Consider the following 20,977-nt stretch of genomic DNA (forward strand, 5'->3'; position numbering starts at 1 on the left):
GAAGGTAAGATGACTGTCCTTGTGTAGAACAAACAGAAACTCTGCCCACCCCGGTTCATCCTTTCTCAGCATGAACCCGGGGCATGCAGATAGCCTTGCAGGTAGCGTTACTCTTATTGGAATTTTCCCAACAAATGAAAACAGCATTTGACTGTTACTATATACCAAGTAAATAAAAACTTCATGAACGTATTAAGGTTTATTCCAGTCAAATATTTGAAAAGATGTTTGTAACTGCTTAAAACCTAGTGCTGAAATATCCTTATATTGATATAGGTTGTTTTTTGGGGGTTTTTTTTGTTTGGTTTTTTTTAGAACTTAAACACCACACCAGATGGTAGTGTATTTGAAGCACTTCCAAATTATTTCACCTAAATGTAATTATATTATAATCTTATTACAGAAAAGAAGAAGGGGGCATAAAGGCCATGTTTAAATTAAGGAATCACATTCAAACTAAATTGTCAGGTGTAATGATACAACTAGAGCAGATGGTAAAAGTGATATCATCCTTTGAAATCAAAATAAGTTATTGTTTTAATACAAATGAATATTTTTGAAATATGAAAAATTGTAATTAAAAATAATACACTTTAACCTTATTTGTTATTGCTCTGTAATTAGGAAAATCCTTTTATTAAAACAAAAGGCTTGGGTTGCTTGGATGGCTCAGTTTAGTGTCAGATTCTTGGTTTTGAATCAGGTCATGATCTATTGGTTCATGGGTTTGAATCCTGCATTGGGCTCCATGCTGGGAGTGCAGAGCCTGCTTGCAATTATCTCTCTCCCCATCTCTCTCTGCCCCTCCTTTGCTCGCTCTCTCTGTCTCTGTCTCTGTCTCTCTCTCTCTCAAAATAAAGAAATAAACTTTAAATAAATAAAAAAATAAATATGTACATATATGTACATATGTATATATATGTATATATACATATATATATATATATATATATATAACAAAAATGGCTTTATTTAAATGCAACATACACTAATATTCTTAAGTGCCCTTCAAGATGAATTAATGCCATAATTTGCCTGCTTCTTTTTAAAAATATTTCTCAAATAAATTAGGTTGTATTTCCATCTGTGTTGCCATCGGAAATAAACCCCCAAAGAGCAGTTTTATCTTCTCATTTCATACAATTACTGTTTCTAGCAACAGGATTTTTTATTTGACCCCTGTTTTCCCTGCCATCCCTGGTAAACACGGTCCTACAGATGACAGAAAGTGTCAGGGGCTCTGCATCAGTGCTTCTCTGTCTTGAGCATGAGGAAGAATCACACGGAAAGGTTGCTAAAACACAAGTTCCTGGCTGACATCCAGGAGCTTCTGATTCAGTAGATCCAGGTCGGGACCAGAGAATTTATAACAATGCTCATTCTGCCTTTAACGGGGACCGCGTTTTCAGCAACACACTCTAAATGAAGTTATTCTTTTGTTTTCCAGTAAAACATTCAGTTGGTAGTGGGCATCTAATCACATATATTCTTTTCATCTCTCCCTGTGTCTAATACAGAATATGATTTTTTGTAATTGCTTTGAGTTCTGAAATTACAGTTTTAGATTATTTTGTAATATCAATTTGGGGATTAATCAAAAAGCTAAAAAGACTAGGTTCATAAAAGCACATATCTGAAGAAAATATCCAGCCATAGCATCACATGTGGAGAATGAGATAAGTCTCCTCAAAGGCAAGAACCATTGAGGAATAGGGTCAAGTATTTTCTTCCTCTCCACTGTCACTCCAGCTGTCGCTTGCCCACATCTGTCTTTCAGTGGATGCTTGACCTGTCCTTGATTGCTTGAGAGCTCTTCATCATTTTAAGCCACACGGGGAAAAAGAAGTAAAACATGAGAAGCACCATAATATTTCCATCCTTGAAAGAAACGTTCCTCCATGTGGCTTTGAATTCACTAACCTGGGATTGAATCCTCATGCAGTTCTGGGATTTGGTCACATGATGTCTTCAACCTCCAGTCAGCTTGATCACAGAGGACCCTCACAACATATTTTATCACACAGTTAAGTGTGTCAAATTTGAATATTTTATCGCAAACATTTTAGAAGTCTCAGCAAGCCTTTTGTTGTGGTTATTAGATATTTTGGACAAACTTCCATATGCCTCAGTGGGCCAGTTACTGGACTGAAATCCTGGACACCGTCTCTGTAATTATCTGTTTTATGAGATCTTGTACAAGGCGCTTCTCTCGCCCTCACTTTCTTCTCATCTGAAATATAAAATGGACCAGATGATCTATATCCACCTCCTCTTCCAGCTCAAAAGTCTTACCATTCCAAGAAACAGTTCGTTATGCCACATTTCTGAAGCAATTTTCTTTTAGAGGTGGTGAATATACATAGTCTTTATCCCTGAGAAAGAAGAAAGACAGAGGACAAATTAAGTTTGCACATATTTTCACGAAGAAAACTAAATGACAGTTATTTATAGGATTTTAACTACTTCCCCAGGCCAATTTCCTAATCCCAGATGTAATGTTTAGGTCCTCTATAAGCCTGTATTCCTTAATTACTTATACCCTTTGAGAAATCATACTGCTCTACACTGCGATTTAATTAACACTGGAGAGTGGTGTTACTTTGATAGCTTTAAAATATTATCCAACTCCAGATTTCTTTAATAGACATAGCTGTCTGAATTCCTAAATGTATTTTTAGAGAGGTATCCGAAATATATATCGTGTAAATTAAACGCTGCTTAACAGCATATGCATATAAGAAGATACAGTTTGAAACAAGATCTAAAAGAACTAGTCTCAACTTCTACCACTCCTAATTTTAATAACAGTTTGACAAAAACTTGGCTTTTATTATGCTTCCGTAGAAACTCTTTAACTTTCAAAGGAGCCGGACCCTTGCCATACGGGGCCCCGGGCCAGCCATTTACAGCTTTGGGGTCTGTTGTTCAGTATCCAAGCTTGTCACTTCATCAGAGCTAAAACATCTCTTTTAAATCTGGAGAACAGCTTTCTGGGCAGAGCAGGAACGAACTCTTTAGCCTCCTCCTCTTGATTTCCCTCAGAATCGTCAAAGAAGGACCTCAACATGGTGGACTTTCGCTTTGGAAAGGATTATCGAATCAGTCCAGGCTTAACTTGTCTTTGAGGTTCACCATCTCTACACAATCTGTTCTCACTCACTGGGGAAGCCAGCGGCTTTCTGGCTAATGTCTCCTATCCTTGATACTAGAACTCACCCTTCCAACAGCTGTTAGCTTTTAGCAACTTCACAGTCTCCCCCAGGCCAAGACAAGTAGAGATAGTTGAAAGGACCACCTTTATCTTTTGAATACCATAAAATACTTTTAAAACAATATATTTAAACCATTGTTCCTACTAACCAACAACAGTCCTTTTATAATCCAAACTTCCATGTTAGGAACTAAGGCAAAAAGAGTATGAAATTTTCAGATGAAAACAAACAAAAAAGCCTGGATGAAAAGAAAAAAGCACAGATTTTGGGGACAAGAATTTATGTTGACATTAACAAAAGTTTTAGCACAACCATACAGTTGAACATCAGTTACATAGGCAGCATGATGGAGATACGGGAGTTTAAATGAAAAATATATAGATGCCTATTTAGCCACAAGCTTAGTATAAGCTAACAGTATGAAGAGAATAAATACATTAACACCTTGTATTCTGCAGGCTCCAGAGGGCTTTGTCTAATTTTGGACTTCATATCTAAAGAAAGTATTTTGACAAGACATCCAGAGCAGTTTTTTGTTGTTGTTGTTTAACTTAATATAGCATAATAAGGATGGTTGAAGGAACTAAGTGCTAACAAGACTCTATGGCCAGTTGTGGGCTGGAGATATAAATATATAATTGTTGCATGAAAGATGGGACTATATTACTGGTTTAAGAAATTTGCAAATATATTATCCTGTGCTATTCCTGAAAGTAAAATTAGGATCAGAAGGGTTAATCTAACTGAAAAAATGTGGGTTCAAATAAAAATCAACTTCCAAGAAATCATCAAAGGTAGCAGAGAAATAAACTTCCTCACCAGAGAGAGAACTCATCGCTGAAAGGGGTGTTAGCAATAATTAGGTAACCAATGTTTGCAAGGACTTCTACCTTAGATTTAAATTAGAAAATATAACTTCTATTTTGGCCGGCTGAAAAAAGATCTGCGATTCCTCATTTTGAATATGAGCTTCTTAATGACAGAGTCTTGCTTTCTTTCATACTCCTTAAATCAGAAGCCTCTCTTAGAAATGGTGTCATGAATCACGGTGTTTCTTTTATCCTTATACAAGTGTGTAATTACCTAATGAGAGCGGTAAGCATTTATAACAAAGGAGGAAGGTGATATAACCCAGGACCGAATGCAGAGGAAATAAAGGATTTTTTTTTTAATGGTAGTTTTTCACTTATCCCAAACCTTATTTTATAGGGTTTTATTTGTGCCTTATGGATCATAACTTTTTTAACAATTGATAACCAGAATCATCATTATTTTTTATTGCAATCCGAGAAGTATCAGAAAAGAATTCTTTTGCCAGCATAGCTTTAAATTTGCTTTTGCCAGCAGTCCAGATTTTCAGTGATGGAATGTTTCCTTACAAATTTCATAGAAGATAAGATATATGTAACAAATAGTATGCATAATATCCCAGCAGGTTCATAAATGGAAGTTTTATTTTCTTATTTATGGAACATTTTAAAAGGAAAAAATTCTGAGGGAAAACTAGAAAAAGTTTAAAAATCTTATTGCTTAAAAGTAAGCTTCAGATTACATTTTCCAATAAGCTTCAAATGCTATGTTTTTGCTAGATTTCCACCTCAAAATTCTTTCTATTTGGTTGATCTTTATGTGGTGTTTCATATTTCCGACCTTTAAAAAAATGATCTTTGAGGATATTGACATATTATCTGTATGCAATACTATTAAAAGTGTGCTTAAAGAAAGAGAAGAGAACAACTCTAGCAGGTTAATGCCCTAGCATTTTAATGTTAGAAACAGAGGCTCAAATTTCAAACTGAATGGGTTTGACTAGGAGGTCATTTGTCCACTTCACAAAGACAGTACAGAATTGGCAGCTTCATGGTAGGAGAACAACACTACTGAGCACCAAGGAGACATACATATTCTTCAGAATAAATCCTTTTTGTGGGTCTTTCCAGATGGTGCTGCACTATCATTTATATAGGTATGACTTTTCTGACACTTCCCAATCTATTTTGACAAAGATACAATCTCAAGGTTTCCTGAAGAGGCTCCTATGTATTTGAAAGCCTATTTTAAAATTTGCATAATTGGGATGAAGTGAAAGTCTCTTCTTTACTTCCACATTTCTAACAGCTACATGTAAACATAATGTGTCCTACTCTTTTCCAAACATATTGCAGCCTTAATGCAAGTTAAGTTCTCTCCTCTGAGAGCTTCCAACACTTTTTATTGTTATGAATTATGGCATTCTGGTATATTTTGATCTTTCAGATTGAATGTTATGCTACAAGTTCCGTCAGCATTAAATAGTGAAATATAAGATGGTGCAAAAAAGGTACTATGGAAGATATTCTACAGAGAAGAATAAAGTGAATATTAGATTTTCTGAATGTTAAATTTTAGCTTGAGATGATGGCCAAAAGGTTTTACTCTAATCATACAACTTTTCCCCTATGAATCTTGAATTCCCAGGGTAAATTATAAGTCCTAAATAAATTGCATGGCAGAGGACAGCAAACTTCTGAAGTGGAATGTGCCAAGAATCTGTAAGAAGGTCTGCAGAGGAGATTGACAGCAATGAAAAGAATCTATAATCAAGTTTCAGAGCATAATGGTTTTTTGGTTTAAAAAGTGAGAAACAAGAGAAGATGGAGGGTATTTTCCCCCACAGTAATGAGAAATATGATGGAGAAAAATAATAGAGGGCTGATTATGTGTCAGAAGTGGCAGAAGTCACCATCAAAGGATGTGAAGATCCCAAAACTGTGGACGCTAAAATATTTGGTGATTCTCCCAGTTGGAGAATGAGACATCCAAACCTATTAAACTCAAGCATGACTCTATGACTTGCTTTGGCACGGAAATGTAAGTAAAAGCGACCTGTTCCATATCTAGTCTGAAGGTTTAAATGTGGCTTACCGCATTTGTTTTTCACTGACTGAAATTCTGGACTCATATGTTACAATAGAACTGTCATCCTCTTGGATCTTTAGATAACTGTAATAAGCCAAGGCTCCCTTGCTTGCCCACAACAGACATGTAGCATGTGTAAGAAATTAACTTTGTTGTTTTAAGTAATGAAATTTTCTGTTCATAACTTATGCTATTTGGACTGATAATTAGACCATGTGGCCCATAAGGCCATCACTGGGAGTGACAGGAGAGAAAGATGCTCCCTGGTGGCTGGAGGATTCTGGATAGTGGCACATTTCAGATATTCTATCAATGTCATCAGAAAAACACATGTATATTGGAACTGGGTTTCTGTAATACCAGGGTGGATATCTATCATGCAAGAGGGTCACAAACACACATCACTAGCCTGATGCAGGTGTAACATAGATTTTATGGGGGAAAAATTAGAAAAATAGAAGTAGAATACACGCAGACCTGAGTTCCACACAGTTACATACAAAATGTTGGGGTCCTGAGGGAGCCCAACAATTCATACCCTGCTTCCCTACCTATATTCTAATAACATTGAGAAAAGGAAATATTAAAAAGTGAAGGGTTATCCTCATTATAACTTTTAAGTTATATGTATATTAAGACAGTCCAACGGTATCACCCTTTCCCTAATCACCTACGTTGGCCTTAGCACAATTGAAGAGACATTTCCAGTGATATACTATTACCAGTCTGAGTGAGGATGGAAGAAGTCTGAGAGATAGCAAATTCCTTTCAAGATTATCTCTACTCAGTGAAGAGATTTCAACCCTCATGATAATCTACTTATTTTTCTTTTGTGAAGAGGAGTAAGAAGTCACCAAACCATCCTTGTTTTTCCCATTTTGCCTTTCAGTTACTAATTTTATTCATTAAAAAAAAAAGAAAAGTAAGGGGCTCCTGGGTGGCTCAGTCGGTTGAGCATCCGACTTCATCTCTGGTCAGTCATGATCTGATGGTTTGTGGAGCTCTGTGTTGAGAGCTCAGAGCCTGGAGCCTGCTTAGATTCTTTGTCTCCCTTGCTCTCTGCCCCACTCATGCTCTCTCTCTCTCTCTCTCTCTCTCTCAAAAATAAATAAACATTAAAAACTTAGAAAGAGAAAAATAAAAATTAAGACAAGAGGGAAAGAATATTTAGGGAAAACAGCTCTCTGTATAGAAGCTAGTAGTAAGGGAAAAATCATTTCTCCTTATGATCATTTTGCTGTCTTAATCATTGGAGCTTAGCCATGAAGTCAATGGTATACCAGAAGTATGTTCCAACATCCTAGAAGAGGATATCAGTGATTTCTCAGAACACTGATCCAGGCTTCTGGAGGCAATTCCCAAATGTTAACCACTGTGGGTGGCATAGGTTTAGGCCCAAGAAGTTTCTGAGATGAGTAAAAATAGTGAATTGAAAAAAAATCATCCCAAGCCCACTTTTTACTCCAGACTAAAAATAAATTCCCTATTCTATTTCCCTTCCAAATTATGGCTGGCTATTTTGTCCAAAATAGCTTATGAGATTATGAAACCAAAGTGACAATATTAAGATAGACCTCATGAAGACGTCACAATGATAAAATGCTGATGCTTTCCCTTATCAAATTCATGAGGAGAAATTAAATATCAAAAATTACATTGATTTTTATTTTAAAGTCAAAAGGAATTAAAGTCAAATATTAAATTATTTTACCCTATGAAGTTAGAGAGCTTGACAGCCAAAATCTACCCACCCCTATTTTGTATTTTGCTTAGTCTCAGCTAGAGTGTTTCTCGAAACTGAGTAAAGTTGTGGTTTTTCCCAGAAGCAGCAGTCTGTGTTCTCTCCTTCAGTTGTTTGTGGTTCTTTGACATGAGTTTAGAGCCAAGTCTTTCACAGGCCAAACATTTGAAGAGTCTAAAAAAATTAGTTGGCCTCAAAAGATTGTCACTGTACTGCTCAACATCCACTAAATTTAGAAAATGATCCGGGGCGCCTGGGTGGCGCAGTCGGTTAAGCGTCCGACTTCAGCCAGGTCACGATCTCGCGGTCCGTGAGTTCGAGCCCCGCGTCGGGCTCTGGGCTGATGGCTCAGAGCCTGGAGCCTGTTTCTGATTCTGTGTCTCCCTCTCTCTCTGCCCCTCCCCCGTTCATGCTCTGTCTCTCTCTGTCCCAAAAATAAAAAATTAAAAAAAATAAAAAATAAATAAATAATCCAATGTGTACCTCCTACAACAATCAGTCCAGAAAACAAAATATTATTCCTAGAATACAATCAGCCACCACAGACTCATGGCTACGTTGGTTGTAGAGGGTAGGCAGAGAAAATCTTTGGCTTTAGCCTCAGCAGGATCTCAGTTAATCTACGTTTGAATGGCATCCACCACTTTGAAGCTATCTATTGAGAGAAATGTCCCAGAAGTAGATCATTTTTATACTTTGCCTATATCACACTTTTGGAGAGGGACAAATATCTTATCTTCCTTCAGAAACTGGCATTTATTTTTTTTTTAATTTTTTTTTTCAACGTTTATTTATTTTTGGGACAGAGAGAGACAGAGCATGAACGGGGGAGGGGCAGAGAGAGAGGGAGACACAGAATCGGAAACAGGTTCCAGGCTCCGAGCCATCAGCCCAGAGCCTGACGCGGGGCTCGAACTCACGGGCCGCGAGATCGTGACCTGGCTGAAGTCGGACGCTTAACCGACTGCGCCACCCAGGCGCCCCCAGAAACTGGCATTTAAATCCTCACTGTTTCTCAACTATTTGAGACCTTCAGGTGTATGGGGACAATAGTTGTTGGTTCTGATTTGAGGTGCTTTTTCCCAGTCTCTATTCAGATTTTAATTTGCTTCCCTTTTGAGGTCTCTCTCTCTCTCTCTTTTTTTTTTTTTTTTTTTTTTTTTTTTTTTTTGCATTTCATGGCTGAATTGAAGGCAAATTCTTATTGTGTGTGCGTGGCCATTAAATAACTCAGAACTGAGAGAACTGCCTGCTACAGAAGAGGCTGCCTCATCCTCATGTTTTTTTCATCTGTCGAATCACCTTCTGCTGAGTCTTAAGTGAAGCTGCTTCTGCAAGTTGTGAATCTGCTCCACAAGTTGTGAATCTGCTCCACAAGCGGAGTAGTGAAGACCAATACCTCAGCCAGGCGGTCTTCATGTTATCTTTTTCTCAGGGTTTTAATGTCTCTGTCCTTGAGTGGGTTTTCTCTACAGTAGAGGGAGAAAACTCTAGTATGTTACTTCCTGTTACTATTCCTAAACCTGCTTCAGGAAGGTTCAGCAAAGTTTTTCCAGTTAAACCTACTTAATTTTGCCTCTTTTCTTCCCTAATGGGTCCAGGGTAAGTATTGTTTCCTGGATCAGGGAGCCTCTTTTTTTTGTTTTTATTCCAGATGTGGGGTTTTTTTTAGTATTTTCCAGTAGAATCTTATCTTTTTGATCCCAACAATGAGAGATTTGAAATTATGTGTTCTGGCACTGCCCAAAGCATCAACTGTTCCAGACGTAGGAGATGTACTCCCATCATACATTTTTTTTTTTAAGTTTATTTATCTTGAGAGAGACAGCACACATGCATGCACTGGAGAGGGGCAGAGACAGAATTCCAAACAGGCTCTGGTTGCCAGTGCAGAGCCCAATACAGGGCTCAAACTCATGAACTGTAAGATAAGATCTCTGAGCTCAGATCAAGAGTCAGATGCTTAATCGACTGAGTCATCCAAGCTCCCCATTGTACACTATATTAAGCCAAATCTTACACTCCAGTGATCATCACCCTCCTTGATTTTCTTTGTGTCATCATTCCTGTGTCTTTCCTTGGAGTCTTGATTCCACACATTTTTACAGTATATTTTCTCAAGACACAAACATTACCTGGGTACTTTGCTACACTAGGACACTTTAAATCTCAAAAAATGTTTTCTGGATCTTATTTTACTGACATTCATGGTCTTCTTTTCTCAAATACGTTTAGATTCTTAGTTCATATTGGTGCCCCAATCTTACAAAGATGCTTTCCAATTTCTCTGACTATGGATGTTAATACCACTTAGAAGTCAGTTCTGTATGTTTTCCTGATTCTTCTGTTGTGTTTACCAATGTATCAAGTGTCTAGAACAATTCCTGGTACATGGTTGTTGCTTAATTCATATTCACTAAATAAATTGCTGTCATTAGTTTTCAGTCTTAATTCAAGATTAGTCTGTCCATGGTTTTAGTCTAGAAAGAGTGAAATAAAAGACAACCAATCTACTGCCACTCTGTGAGGCCTGGAATTAGAATCTCCAGACATCAGGGGCGCCTGGGTGGCTCAGTCGGTTAAGCATCCGACTTCAGCTCCGGTCATGATCTCACAGTCCATGAGTTTGAGCCCCGTGTTGGGCTCTGTGCTGGCAGCTCAAAGCCTGGAGCCTGCTTCAGATTCTGTGTCTCCCTCTCTCTCTGCCCCTCCCCTGCTCATGCTCTGTCTCTCTCTGTATCAAAAATAAATAAAAACATTAAAAAGAAAAAAAAGAATCTCCAGACATCATTGAAACACAGATACAATGCAGCAAGTAATTGTCTGCCTCCCTAGTGCCTTAGAGTTGTGACAGTAAAAAAAAATAAAATGAAATAAATAAATCTCTTTTCCCTAGAATCCTACTTTAGCCATGTCTGCATTCTTGATGCCTATTAAAACTCCATTGTTTTGTTTTGTTTTTTTAATTTTTTAATGTATATTTATTTTAAAAAGAGAGACAGAGAGACAGAGCACGAGCAGGGGAGGAGCAGAGAGAGAGGGAGACACAGAATCTGAAGCAGGCTCCAGGCTCTAAGCTGTGAGCACAGAACCCAACCCGGGGCTTGAACTCACAAATGGTGAGATCATGACTTGAGTCAAAGTTGGACACTCAACTGACTGAGCCACCCCGGCGCCCCTCCAAGCATTATTTAAGGCAGGGGGCCCTTTTATAAATATGGACTTTCATCTATATAAAAAACAGACACATACCTCATCTGTGAGCAAAGTAACCCAAGAAGTCTTTCTTCAGAAACTGTCATTTAAGACTGCTTTTCCAATTAACTCAGACTATGAAAACAATTGACAGTTCTAATTTGAGGTGTTGTTTTTCATCTATATACAAATCTTAATTTTTGTCTCTCTTTTGAGGTCCTTGTTTTGTCTACCCGGAGCCAATATAACTGAAACCTAAATAAAGAATCACCAAAATTTGGAGCCATTCTCCCTGGCAAGCCAGAATCCTTGAACTCTGTATATCAATTTTGCCCATAAATTTACCCCAATCTGTTTATTAGCAGCGGTTGCCCCCTTGTAACCAGGTAACACCCTTATTAATTATATGCTACCCTTCCCAAACTGAAATTAAGCAGTGTTTTGCTACTCTGAAAAGAGGAGGATAGAATGATAAAATAAGAGGCCAGGCGTGCTTGGGGAAATTCTTAATGGAAAACAGGTCTAGGCAAGTGACTCCAGAAAGGATAATCCCCTTTGGTATGTGAGGATCTTGTTTGAGCTCCAAAATCCATCATTTGCCTTATGTCTCCATTTTTTAAGATAAGGAACCTGAGCTTTAAAACAAAATGTTTGCAAAATCATACAGCCTGTCATTGGCCATAGTTTGTAACTATGTCTCTTATTCTCTCCACTCTTGAAAAAATATCTATACCTGTAATTATATGTAAGACATTAACATCCCCCCAAAAAATTCCTCAAAGCTTTTGAGATTCTGTTTATATCATCTCACCAGTCTAGAATATTCCATTTGGTGATTTACCTTTAGATTACACAAAGGCAAGGCTAGTATCTCAAGAAAGAAGAAAGGGTGCATTCCCTACCCTCTTCCTTAAGTGCTATTTTCAGACAAACTTAGATTATTTTAAAGATATGCTTTTTATTTTGTGCCATGTCATTAAACTGTGGACTGAACTATTGTATTTAAATGAGAGAAAGAAAAGGGTAAAAAAAGACTAGAAATATCTAGAGGAAAAAACTTATGGCGCTAAAATAAGAGGAAACTAAAAATTTTTTTAAAGTAGAATAGATACTGGGTTGGGAGAAGATCCTTGACATATCAGGATTTGTTCCCTTTATACTCACTCTTTCTCCATTTTAATTCTTTCTCCTTTTTCTTTAGTTCTTTTCTGTCTTTGCCCTGCCACATCAAGCCCCATAATATAGAAAATAAGCATAGGAAACACAGGAGAGCTCTAGAAGGATTTTTAAAAGCATTCTTTTTAGACAACAAAAGAAAAAAATGCAGATATAAAAATTAGTTATGATTTAAAAATATTGTAGAAGCTTTAGCAAAAATACCAGGGCTCATGTATAAAAGTGAGTGTTACTTATTTAGAACCTTAGGTGACTATGCCATAGCTACTATGAGAAATGCAAACCTTTAGAATTGTCTTCAGAGCATGAAACTTAATTTTTGCAATGTGCTTCTTTGTGAATCTCAGGGTGCAGTTTGTTTTCAGGTGATCATTTGGGTTCTCACGTGCTCTGGGAGAAGAAAGCCCAGTATTTCCCTCCTCTTTCTAACTGTCAAAGAACCTGTGGGCTAGTAGTCTAAAAGTAATTTAGTTCTGACTTCTAGCCCCAGGAGAAAGACTGTTAGTTTGGGATGTTTCTCCTTTGATCTATTTCCTTCACACTGAATTGAAATTGCCATTGGATACTACAGGTCCCTATACAGCTCATGCAGTTCTTTGACAGAAAGTAACCTTACTCCTCAGTCTCAACTTGGTCAAGGATGTTTCATGCTAGTGCTCCCATGTTTTCAGCTCTTATTATTGACTCTTTTCAGGTTATACACCTTAAAAATCTTGAATCACTATATTCCACATGATGTTCACCAGCTTTTAAGAAAAAAAAAAACAGTGTCGGGGCACCTGAGTGGCTCAGTCTGTTAAGTGTCTGACTTTGGCTCAGGTCATGATCTCACAGTGTGTGAGTTCAACCCCCACCCCCCCCACCCCCCCACCCCCGGTCAGGCTCTGTGCTGACAGTTCAGAGCCTTGACCCTGCTTCAGATCCTGTGTCTCCATCTATTTCTCTGCCCCTCTTCTGCTCATGCTGTCTCTCTTTCTCAAAAATAAAGTAAACGTTAAAAAAATTAAAAAAAAAAAGAATACAGTGTTGCACTTACATGGACAAAGGAGGTATTCACTCACTTTCTGAGGACCTACAATAAAGAGGTATAATAAGAAGTAAATAAAATTTAAAAACTTATTAGCCAGAATTCTATAATAAATATATATATACATATATAGTATATGTAGATATATATAATATATATCTTCTTTGTGGCCTAGTAAAAATGTAACGGAAGTGGAAATGACACTTCAGAAAGGAATATGTTTGAGGAAAGTAGAATGACGAATGGCAAATGGAAAGGTCAAAGGTTAGGAGGGACTTCAGGACTTGGGGATCACTATACAAGGAACTTCAGTAAAGACTCAGAGCAGAAGCTGAAGAACCATAAAGCCTTTGTTAGAAATGATAGAAGAAAAGAATGACACTAAGGACAGGGACTCCTTCCCGTGCCCACCTGAAAGAGCGAACTTCAAGAATTCAAAGATCATATCTGCTTCTAAGGGAAATTTGTAAGTTTTCCACCTCCCTTAGGGTAAAAGAGTGGTCTCTTTCTAGTGATTTCTGTTTGATTTTTTTTTTCCTTTTGGTGGATTAAAGAAAAACAGAACTAGGAATTTACTCCCTGATGAGGCTTTTTGTTGTATTTGAAATTAGTTTTAGTGTTTGGTAATAACCAAAACTCATTTGGAACTGAGTATATTAAATGAGAGGGCCATGGAAGCTGTATAATACTGATTTGGGTCCAAAATGAGCTGTATCTCTCTTCTGGCAATGGGTGGCGGTTATGGTCAGACAACAGTGTGAATGGACTTACTGCCACTCAACCGTACAATTAAATCAAACCGTAATAATGGTCACAACACTTTATGTCATGACAGCTTTATGTTATGTGTATTTTTCCACAATAAAAATAAAAGTGATCCCTAACTCTAAATCAAGAACTATGTGGCTGACAAACTGGTTCCGACAGTATTTTTATGTGTGTGGTCCTGGTACATTTGCTTTTATTTAAAAAAAAAAATTTTTTTAACGTTTATTTTTGAGACAGAGAGAGACAGAGCATGAACAGGGGAGGGGCAGAGAGAGAGGGAGACACAGAATCCGAAACAGGCTCCAGGCTCTGAGCCGTCAGCACAGAGCCAGACGCGGGGCTCAAACCCACGGACCGTGAGATCATGACCTGAGCCGAAGTCGGACGCTTAACCGACCAAGCCACCCAGGCGCCCCTGGTACATTTGCTTTTAGAAAGAATTTTACTTTATGGTCACTACTCATAAAGACAGATGATTATATGAAAAAATAGAATGTTTGACACTCCAAGAGCTAGAAAAACTCATTCAATAGGTAAACTTTGGGGCAAAAACATTTAAATAATAAGATGTTAAAAACAGTTTTGAAAAGTTAAAGTGTGTCTTTCATACAAATTCAAAATATCTTTCAAAAACTCAGCTTAATTTTAAAATTTGGGTTGTAACCAGTAAGATAACAAGACTAATTAGTAGGAGAATTTGGGACCCAAGGTTTATACAGTTAGTCAACAGAATGCTAAAATAAAATTGCGACTCGATACCAAACTAGTTAGTGTCCTATAAGCCCGAAAACTGGTTATCTTTTCTACCAGACCAAACTCAAAAAGTTCACGTTACAGTTAACAGTTTCTAGGGCTCAAGTAAAATAATAATAATAATGATAATGATAATAATAATAAGGCATGTATAAGTAAGTACTTTCACTCATATAATTCTAAAAAGTTTAAGTGAACTTGTTAAAAAAGCTTAAAAATATATGAAAGATTTGGAAGGAGGAAAGGCCATCCACCTGTTATATTTCAAATTTGGTAATTTTTCTTAACAAAGAAGAGCAAAACACAAAGAGAAGTGTTATAGAGAAGTAACAGTAGGTTAATAGTTTTATTTGAGGGGTTTTTTTCCTCCTTGAAACTGACCTGAGATACTAAGAAAGAACAATAATATCTATTATAGGTAGTGGCATATCATTTTTGCCAATTGCAAGCACAGATCTTACGACATTAAGATCAAATACAAATGGCATTCAATTTCACACATATTCTATTAGCACATATTCTATTCAAGCACTGAAAATAAAAGAAGTTTAAAATTAGAAAAATATGGATAACTTTACTTTTTAAAAATGGGTGTTACCCAGTAAAACCTTTCTTCTTTAATTGTGAAAGTTTCCCTTAGAGGTTTGCCCCATACGGAAAATCATTCAGTATCAATTTGGCATGTCAGGATATAAGATTCAGTGTGCACAAAGCAGAAATCCATGACTTTAATTTGGTAGTTCCATGTCAGGAAATAGTTTTTCCCTCCTATATTCTTGTTTTCATTCTACTGAAGGGCCATTTTAAATAATTACAATACCAGCCTCAGCATAAGAGTAGGACCAGTTAGGAGCGAATATAGGCATGTGAGGTAGCTGTGTGTTAAAACAGACCATCACTTATTTCACAGAGCATTGTGTTTTTCTCAATGGGTTTTAGAAAAATAGTTTCAATACTTTATCCCTAAGGCAAAGTATCCCTTTGTCCACAGGATCATCCAAATATTTTATTTGTCCACAGAAAAGTAAGCAAAAAGAAGTTTGGGGGTTCAAGCATCACTAAAAAGTAATTCTTTCATAAAAGAAAAAGTTCTATAGTCATTAACAGCTATACATAATGTCAACTAATTGCCATAAGCTTACATAAAATGATTTGAAAATATCGGCGCATTTAATAAATATAAAGTTTCTCAGCAGAATTTGATTTGTAATGGAAATATTGCTAGGCTTTTAGCTAAAGATATAGGAAATGCATTAGTACAAATTTCAGCTCACATCTCATCAATTACATGAAGGGTCACATAAAATATTTGAACTGAAATTTTAACTAACAGTTTAATAGTTCAGTCATATTGTCACCTACTCCAACCATTCACATGATGAAATAATAAATACAAAATAAGTGCTATCATGTATTGTCGTATCCTACCTTCTCTACTTACTAACTGTACTGTTTTACCTTAAGCAAATTATTTATCCTCTTTATGCTTCACTTTCCTCATCTGTGCAGTGAGATGATAATAATAACACCTTCCTCATGACATTGTTGTGAATTTAAAGGAACTAGTGATACATATAAAGCACTTAGAACAGAGCCCAGTATGCTGTAAAAACATTGGGTGCTTATACCGCAATTGTAATTACTATTAATAGTAATAGTAATGGTAAAGTCTTTTTTTAAAAAAATGTAAGGTTGAACTTGTTCTTACAGTCCAGTTTTCTTGATGGGATTACAGAAATCTAAAGCCAATGATAATATAGTCAGAAAAGTGATTTTGATAGATTTATTTTAATTAGATTATACATTTCTGGAAGAGATGTGTGTGTGTGTGTGTGTGTGTAAACCAAAACACATATTATATATTCTAAATTTTATCACTAATACTACCTTTGCTTTACTTTTTTTGCCTTTTCTTTATTAGCTAAGAACACTTTCCTTTAATTTCAGATCTCAACTCTGTACTCTAAAGTGTACATCCTACACACTTAAACCACTAAGTTGGGTGCTCTAGAAATTCTATGAAGCCTATATTTACCTTAGAACATTTCTTCACTCATTCAAATAAGAATGGACACATGCAAATTAAGGTATGCATTCCCTAACTTAAATTGCTTGTATATTTAACACATCTAGGTAGAAAGAAATACAGTAAAATGTTGGATTGTGAGTAACTTGTTCTGAGAGTGTTCTGCAAGATGAGCCAACATTTCTAATAAATGTTAACTTGATCAATGAGTGATGTGTTGCCAGATGAGTAGTACGTGACACCAAATGGCACATAACACAACTGAGCTATTGGTTCATCTCTCTCTCTCTCTCTCTCTCTCTCTCTCTCTCTCGCTGAGGGAATGTGGGTGATCGTCTCCCATGCTCAGATGCTCGGACTCAGGCTGCAGTGTTTGGCAGAAGTCAGTGATCTTTCAGAGTGTTGGAAGATGCCTACAACTGGCACTAGTGTATTTTTTGTCATTTCAAAGCACCTATGGACAGTTTCTTTGCTTTTCCATATATGAATAAGCTTAGGAATGCTTTGCTTCACTTCTAGGTCAGGCTGCCTGCAGATATAGACCCTTTCCTCTACTGCCTTATTGCCAGTTACATTAAATACAGTATAGGACAAGAGTTTATTAATACTTAAGTGTAGTCAATATCCATGCAAGCGTATACAATGGCCCCATGCAGAAAAGATTCCATTGAGCCGATAGCTGGCAGTGATTCAGTTAGTGTTAGTGCAAGTCTTCCTACACAATAACCCTCCTCTTGTCTCCCTAACACCAGCCACAAAGGTTTTCAAAGGTAAGTGCAGGTTGATTTGTTTATTGGTCTTTATATTTTCTATTTTCTTTATTATTTTGTATTATAGTATTGTAATCATTTTTATATGAATATTTTTGGGTTGTGGAATGAATCATCTGAGTTTCCATTATTTCTTATGGGGAAATTCATTTTGATTTACAAGTGCTTTGGATTACAAACATGTTTCTGGAACAAATTATGTTCACAAACCAAGGTTTTACTGTATTTTGTCACAGAGTATGTTTAAATTAAACCAACTAATTGAGATATTTGTTTTATTTTACTTTCAATCATAAATATGACCATTATATTTATTTTTAAAATTTATTTATTTAAATTCAAGTTGATTAACATACAGTGGAGTACTGATTTCAGGAATAGAACCCAGTGATTCATCACTTACATATAACACCCAGTGCTTCATCCCAACAAGTGACATCCTTAATGCCCATCACCCATTTAGACCATTCCCCCACCCACCTTCCCTCCAGCAACCCTTGGTTTGTTCTCTGTATTTAAGAGTCTCTTATGGTTTGCCTCCCTCTCTGCTTTTATCTTATTTTTCCTTCTCTTCCCTTATGCTCATTTGTGTTGTTTCTTAAATTCCACATATGAGTGAAATCATGTGATATTTGTCTTCCTCTGTCTCATTTTGTTTGGCATAATATACTCTAGTTCCATCCACATTGTTGCAAATGGCAAAATTTCATTATTTTTGATCACCAAGTAGTATTCCATTGTATATATATATACCACGTCTTCTTTATACACTCATCAGTCGATGGACATTTGGGCTTTTTCCATAATTTGTCTATTGTTGATGATGTTGCTATAAACATTGGGGTACATGGGCCCCTTTGAAACGGCATTTTTGTATCCTTTGGATAAAAGTAGTGAAATTGCACTATTAGGTATTTACCATCATATTTAATAGGAATAATTGCTACAATTGATTTAGTGCCTATCTTGAAAAAAAAAACCAACTCCTGAATTCTACATATTTTGTAATATCATACCCATTTTACAAAGAGAGGCATATGATTTGCCAAAATCTACGTGAAAATAAAAGATTGAGCAAAGAATTAAAGTCATGTCAGAATGTATACAAAGCCTAAGAATTGTCCACACTATATGATATGATCTCAACTATATAAAATTATTTTAAGACACTGGAAGGAAAATATGCTAAAATTTCAACAGTTTGTATCTAGAATTACAATGATCTTTTTTCTGTTTCTTTATGATTTTTATATTTTCAAAATTATAACATGTAATTCTCATTTGTATGATTAGAATAAAAGTTAAATGTTATAGGGTGTCTTGAAAAAAAAGACTAATTTGGGAAGGGAGAAGATATATATTCTATGAAAGAAAAAGATGACAAAATATGATTAAGCCTACTCTATAGTGATTTATGGTCTATGTTTTAATTTTTTTCTTTACATGTAAAAAGTTTCTTATGGGAATGTAATATTTAAAATATTTTTATTGCCAATTTATTTTCAGGCCTATTCAATGTAAGAAAAACAAATATAATATGAAGTTATAACAGCCTATGTGATTTCTTTTAATATTACAGTTCAGAGAGTCTCAGAGACTACAAATATTTTTTTTATCAGATGTAACATCAAAGCTACTCAGCATCTGGAAAAACCTTGTCTATAAAATAATGTATACAACCGTATGGTAAGTACATCTGCCACTGAGTTTTTTTTTTTCCTTTAATGCTGAATCACAGCTGGAAAAAACTTACAAAACATTACCATTAATATTAAGCTTCCTTCTTTAAACATTTTAGATGTATTGGTCTGTATGCCAAAAATATAGTAGATTGTTATGCTGATAAAAAAAAATCAAGAAAAAGACTAATAACAAATATCCAGATATCTTTGGGTCATCTAAGTATGATTTTTATGTCTTATTTATTCAATGATATTCTCATATCTTCACTGTGGTTCTCCAATAGAAAATAAATAATTTTGCAGGGGCTTAATACATTTCTAGAATTTTAGTTGGCCACATCTAAACTTTGACTCTATCTGATATATAAATGAATGTTTTTGGAACATATCACGAAGAAAGGCCTAATATGTGGTTGAAAGATTGAAAAAATTCAGTCTACCCTAATGTCGTGTCTACTTTGTATTTCTCCCTAGTGTTCCATTGCTGCTCTAACAAATTGTCACATATTTGGTGATATAAAATTACATAAACTTATTATCTTAAAGTTCTGTAGGTAGGAAGTCCAACATAGGTCTCCCTGGGATAAAATCAAGGTGTTGACAGAACAGCATTCCATTCTGTAGTCACTAGGGGAGAATCTATTTCCTTGCATTTTCCAGATTCTAGAGACTGACCACATATCTTGGCTACAAGCTGCTTCTTCCATCTTCAAAACCAGCAACATTACATCTCTAGGAACATTGTTTCCCAGATACATCATCGTCTGATCCTCCTATGCTGCCTCCCTCTTCCTCTGAGAAGGACACTTGTGATTACACTGAGACCACCAGGATAATCCAGCCTAGTCCCTTTATTTTAAGGTCAGCAGATTCACAATCTAAATTCCATCTGCCATCTTTATTCTCCTTTGCCATATAACCTACTATAGTCACAGTTTCCAGGAATTAAGACAAGGTCCTCTTTAGAAGTGGTTTTTACTCTGCTGACCAACCCTTCCCCTACCATTGTTTTTACTGCATTTATTTAAAATTATTGGCTGAGTTACTTTAGCCATATATTTAAATCCTCAAGGAAAATTTTTTGAAGAAGACACTATTCACTGGATTACCAAATGAAGATCCTCAAACCCTAATTTCCTTGCAGGCTCCACTGTGGAGACTGACATTGTTTACAACTTGCTTTCCCAGCTGGAATCCTGATGAAGAGTAGCTACTGGACATAGTTTGGGTTAATGAATCTGCTGTAGGCTTCTGAAAAATAGTTTCCCTTTGCTTTTAAAAGGGTTAGACCAAGGTACCCTCATATATTATTTCTTCTTTTTGCTTTGGCTATAGATATGATTCCCGAAGATGAAATGCCCATGTAGCACGCATGAGCAAAAGACCCAGAGGACCACAGCTATGGTGATCCTGAAGTGGATGACCCACCAAATCAACGCCTGATGCTACTTACCTCAAGACTTTGTCTCATGTAAGAAAAATCAACAGTTATTTGTTTACATGACTATTAGCAGTTTATTCTGTTACTTGCAGCCAAACTGAGCATTATGCAATTAGTAGCCAAAAATACTCGTATCTAATTTATCTTGAATCTAGAAGCAACATTTCAAGATGTTTTCTGAGAAAATAATATAAATGTTCTTAATTACTGCTGGCTGTTCTTTTTTTTTCCACAAGAAAACCATAATTTTGGACCAAGTCCTAGTCCTAGTGTCTGTAGAATGCCATG

The sequence above is a fragment of the Lynx rufus genome, unplaced genomic scaffold (genome assembly GCF_022079265.1).
Source record: "Lynx rufus isolate CCGP_SWC_20201006 ecotype Redwood Valley unplaced genomic scaffold, mLynRuf1.p SCAF_7, whole genome shotgun sequence".
NCBI classification, from domain to species: Eukaryota; Metazoa; Chordata; class Mammalia; order Carnivora; family Felidae; genus Lynx; species Lynx rufus.